Consider the following 6000-nt stretch of genomic DNA (forward strand, 5'->3'; position numbering starts at 1 on the left):
ATTTAGTTTCTTTGTATTATGCACATGTCTATGTATAGACTTCAACCAAAGCTTTTTACATTTTCTCCATCTCTATTTCATCTGTGATTTATCTAATGGAAGGGAATCTTCGAATTCCTCCAGATTTCAGCTCAATTTAGCCATTCTAATAGAGCATTTCTTTCCTAAATATCTGAAACAAAATTTGTTCAGAAATTGCAACACTTGGACTCTAAGAGATTTTTTTTTCTCTACTCTATGTCTTTAGTAAGTTTGGTGACTATATTGAGGACTTATGATAAGAATACTTGTTTGGAACACAGATTCAATTTATTTTCACCAAATGAAGTCTTCATTTGCATTCCTTTTTGGTGCTTTTGCTTCCACAAAGGAACAAAAAGCATTTTAGAAAAAAATAAAAAGTGTTGTCACCATAGATCAATATTATAATGTAATCTATTGATAAGCAAGTTGTAAGTCAGAATTAAGAGAAGAAAAAATTTTTTTTTACTCATTGATAATGTAATGGAGTGCTTATGAAGTGATTAAGAACATGTTGTATAGAGTCAGCTTTACTTGAGTTCAAGTCTATATGATATTAACTTGCCTTAACTATTTGATATTTATTACAAATTACATCAGGAACTTATACCTCACTAGGAAATTGTACCACCATATCTCATTTCTAAACCCACCTCCTATATTCTGCTTTGTGATGCTGAGTCTGGGACTCTAAAAACCACATTTCTGCTTTGCCAGTGTTTCCCTGTTGGGTTCTGCATGTTAGGGAGATTGCACAGCCAGAAGAAGAAGGGGCTCTTTCCTTTCTGTCCCTCCACTTTCCTGTCCGTGTCACCATAGCAACACTTCTTCACTCCAGCAGTAGCAATTCCTTCCCATGGCAGCAGCCAAATCCAATTTGTGGTTGTTCCAGTGTTTGTAGGACCTTCTTTACGGCACCATCTTACAAACACCAGGTTCAGTAAACTGGTACTGGTGCCCACCCTTCAGATATTTGGGGCCTAGTCCCACAGGGTTCCTCATCCAAGACCAAAGACTCCAGCACAAGTGAAGCAGCACCTCCTCCTAAGAGGTCAGGGGTTCTACTCCTTGAGGCTCTCTTCTAATCCTCTATGTTTCCCTAATTCCAACAGTTTCACAGAATTTCATAGTTCCATTAATTCTTTGTTTTCTCAGTTCTAGGTGTGGTAACTTCTTCCTATAGTTGCTACCTTGGTGATACCTTCATGCCTGTGGTGTGCTGGGGTTCCTTGTAGCAGCTAACAGAAGCTGATTATTAGCTTTCTCCAGCTTTGTGCTCAGTGATGTCACGTTGGGAGCTTGACATTAGCCAGCAGGAGAGTATGTACACCATTAAAATCAGAAGACACTAAAAAGTAGGGCCATTCCCCACCTACTAGCACAGGCCAGGTGACTAGCCCATCTTACCTTCGGCTTCCCTTTTTAACTCTTCAGTTACCTAGTTAATAACTTAATACTCAGCTGAGATGTCTTTAACTTAAAATCTCTTTGTATAAATAACTAGTGTGATTTCTGATTTCTAATTGGACCCTAAATGATTCGGTATCAATTTCCTCAATTATAAAATAAGAAAAATTTTAATAATTACATCTTAAGTTTCCTGTGAGGGTAAAATGAGACAATGTAGATAAGACACTTAGGCTAGTATCTTTGAAGCATTTTATAAGTGACTTTGGGGACAACTTATTAAATTTCAGTCTATCTCTTTTAGCCTGTATTTTCTCCTTCCACCATTAGATTAAAAACTTCCCAAATTGGTCCTCAAGAAAATACTTGTTAATGTCTGGAGACGTTTTCAGTCGTCATAATTTATAAGGGAGGGTGCTATTGACATCTAATAGGTAGAGACCAAGGCTACTTGCCAAACATGCAGTGTGCAGGACAGCCCCTCATAATGAATTAACCAACCTAAAATGTCAATACTGCTGGGGTGGAGAAACTCTGAATTAAGTTTTTTTTTTTTTTTTTTAATTTTTTTTATTTATTTACTTGACAGAGAGAGAGATCACAAGCAGACAGAGAGGCAGGCAGAGAGAGAGAGAGGGAAGCAGGCTCGCTGCTGAGCAGAGAGCCCGATGCGGGACTCAATCCCAGGACCCTGAGATCATGACCTGAGCCGAAGGCAGCGGCTTAACCCACTGAGCCACCCAGGCGCCCCTGAATTAAGTTTTGAGTACTTTTTCTCTCTAGTAGTGTTCACGAAGCTGAAGACCAAATGTTTCAGTCACTGGGTTCTTCCTCATTTTTTAAAGGTGTGGGCTCACTGAAGAATTAATATTAAGAGGGACAGCCAGCCAGAGACAGAGAGGTAGAGAGGGAATGAGGAAGAAACAGAGAATGGAATTTCACAGGAGGATTGCAAGAAGGTGGAGAAAGGGAGGATTTTTCTAAGAAATCAGATAATGTGTTCTCAGAAAAGACCAGAGCTGTAACACCCCTGGCAACAAGGGATGCCTAGAGCATTTGCAAAATTTCAGAGGCTGATAACTGTGTCAAGGGAGGCTGGATGTCAGGTCCAATTTTCCCAGACTGAAAAACTGGGCCTGTGTCCCAGTGGCTCACAGAGGCAGGGGTTAGAGACCCTAGCAGCAGTGACCAAATGGATCCTCCAACCTTTGACGGTCTGTACAATCCTGGGAGGAGGGAGCTGCCCAAATAATTCACTGAATGTCCTGCCAGCATGGCAGACTGGAACTTAGACCTTGATTTACAGAAAATGGAAATAAAAGAGATTTTATTTTGAAGGGTCAGGGGTGGGAGGTTGGGGGAACAGGTGGTGGGTAATGGGGAGGGCACGTTTTGCATGGAGCACTGGGTGTTGTGCAAAAACAATGAATACTGTTACACTGAAAAAATAAATAAAATGGAAAAAAAATTTAAAAAAAAGATTTTATTTTTTACACAACTGATTCTGCAAACTGAGTTATACTCACTTATTTGACTGTGATATACTGAATGTGGTAGATGGAACCTTAGTGGTAGCTGTGGCAGCTGTGGTTCTGGAGATAATTAACACCCTCAGCAGCCAGAGCAGCAGCTGCTTTGATCTAATCAGAGTAATAGAGACATGAGTTTCTTCAAATAAATTAATGTTTCTCTTTTCACTGATTGATTGGTACAAATATGCATGCCAACATGAAGATAAAAGGATGTGGGGGCAAAAAAAAAATAGTGGTAATAGGTGAAAGGCATTTTTCAATTTATGGACATACAAAAACCAGAAAGATGTTTCTACAAAATAAATCTTATCAAAAAAACATTATTATTATTTTAATAAACATATATTTATGCAAACATGTATGATTAGATTTTTATTAACATGTATGATTAGATTGTTATTAATCTATCATATATAATATGGGTATATAGCTTGATCAAGGGTTTTGAATGTTTTTCTTCACAATGTTTCCACTGCCAAAAAAAAAAAAAGTCTCATTATCTACCAACATCTTTGTCAGTGAAACTGAGATAAAATGTTGCACTGACCTGATTTCCTATCATAAAAAATAAATGATGTAAGGGAACTGGTATTAGCACCCTCAGTGACAACTGTACACAATTCATAAAATGCCTCACCTACAGGCTTGATGTACGTATGTTTGTAGGTATTTGTGGTGAAGAAGGCTCAGAGATTCATAATGGAAGGAATCTGGACAGGAAACTGAGTTCTACCCCAACGTTCAGGGAGGTTTGGCTCTACTGGCTACACTGAAAGTTGAGGTTACTAAGACTCCTGAGATTAAGAGACCTGCCCAAGGATCCACAACCACTAGTAAATTGATGTTCTCAGGAATGCTATACATACCTGGTTATAACATGAGGTATTATATATCCTTAAGGTTACATTTGCTATGAGTAATGGAAACCCTCTTCCCATCAAACAAATAAATAAGACAGAAGTTTCTTTCTCAAGAATGTAGCCTGGCTGAAGTCAGTCCAGATATGGCACGATACTCCATGGCATTAGGAAGACAGATTCCTTCTATTCTGTGGTTTCATTTATGTGTATCTTCTATTCTCAAAGTCATTTTGGTTTCTAGGATATCTCTGGATCTCCAGCAAGTATGTCTGCATTCAAATACATACAAAGGTGGACCAGCTGATGGGAGAAGGGCAAGCCTTTTCATTTTAAAGGTAATTTTTGGAACTTGCACATATCACTTCCCCTTATAAACTGCTAGCTAAAATTTAGCTTCAAGAAGCGCACAAACACAGGCGATCATATGTCCAGCTAAGAGTCTGGTATCCTTGTACTTTATAACAAGAGCAGGGGAACCTGGGTGGCTCAGTTCGTTAAGCATCCAACACTTGATTGGGCTCAGGTCATGATCTCAGGGTCACGAGAAGGAGCTGGATTGGGCTACACACTCAGTAGGGAGTCTGCTTGACATTATCTGTCTCCTTCTCCCTCTGCCCCTTCCCACTGTGGTTGTTCTCTAATAAATAAAAGATTTGTTTATTTATTAGAGAGAGACAGAGAGAGAGAGCATAATCAGAAGGGGGACAGGAAGAGGGAGAGAGAATCTCAAGCAGACTTTTCACTGAGCATAGAGTCCAATGCAGGGCCTGATCCCAGGATCCTGAGATGATGACTTGAGTTGAAACCAAGAGTCAGACTTTTAACCAACTGTACCACCCAGGCACCCCAAATAAATAAATCTTAAAAAAAAAAAAAAAAAGCAGAAAGCTTTTCCTATAAAGAGCAAGGCAGTAAATATTTTAGGCTTTTTGGATCAAAGGGTCTCAAGTACCATGTCACTCAAGTAGTTACTCAAGTACTTGTGCCATAATGGTGCAAATGCAGACATAGATAATATGTAAATGAGTGATCATGGCTATGTTCCAATAAAACTTTATTTATAGAAACAAGTGGCTATGACCCAAGGGTCATAATTTCCCAACCCTGTTCTAAAAGATGAAGCAAACAGATACTGAGAGATAGCTGGTGGTCTCTGACACCATGCTATTGCTACACACAGTATGGAAGCAGAACTAAGAACTGTCCTTTTGCCAGGCCAATTAATATCAACCTGAAAAGTGCTCTCGTGGTGGCCTGCCCTTAAGACCACTAAGAACTAGATTTCCCAGGACAAACCAGTTTATTCCTGCTTTCTTGTTATCCCATCCTGTCTCTTTATACCTCAGAATGCTCCCAAATCTAGCCATGCTACCATGTAAGTATTTATTAAGAAAAAAGAAAGCTTAAGTCTATATGAAGATTCATGCATAAATGTTCACTGCTTCCTTTATATGAAGCTAAAAACTAGAAACAGCACAGATGAATACAAATAGAAAAATGGATAAAGTGCAATACATCCATAAAATGAATATTGCTCAGTAATAAAAATAGCAAACCACTGATATATGACAACATGGATGACTCTCAGAATAATTAAGCTGAGTCAAAGAAATCAGACAAAGAAAAGAATATATACTGTTGTATTCTGTTCATTTAGAACTTTAGAAAATGCAAACTAATGTATAGTGGCAGAAACAGATCAGTGGATACCTGGAGAATTTGAAGGAAGGCAGGGCAAGAGCTAAGGATTACAAAGGTGCAAGAAGAAAGCTTAGTTGCTGCTTTTTTTTTTTTTAAGATTTCATTATTTATTTAACAGAGAGATTGAGAGGGAAAGAGAGAGAGTTCACAAGCAGGGGGGAGGGGTCAAGGGAGAAGCAGACTCCCTACTCAGCAGGGAGCCAGATGTGGGACTCCATTTAGGACCCTGGTAAGGTAGATGCTTAATGAACTGAAGCACCCAGGCACCCAAGAAAAAAGCTTTGTGGGTAACACATTCATTCTCTCGATCGTGGTGCTGGTCTCATGGGAGTATACCTATGTATACCAATAAAATATGTGCAGTTTATTCATTATGTTCATTAAATTTTAATAATACTATTTTGAAAAAGTGTCACAGTTTGAATCATGAGCTCTATCTAGTCCTATCATGCCATATATATATACATATATGTATATAT

The sequence above is a fragment of the Meles meles genome, chromosome 12, assembly GCF_922984935.1.
Source record: "Meles meles chromosome 12, mMelMel3.1 paternal haplotype, whole genome shotgun sequence".
NCBI classification, from domain to species: Eukaryota; Metazoa; Chordata; class Mammalia; order Carnivora; family Mustelidae; genus Meles; species Meles meles.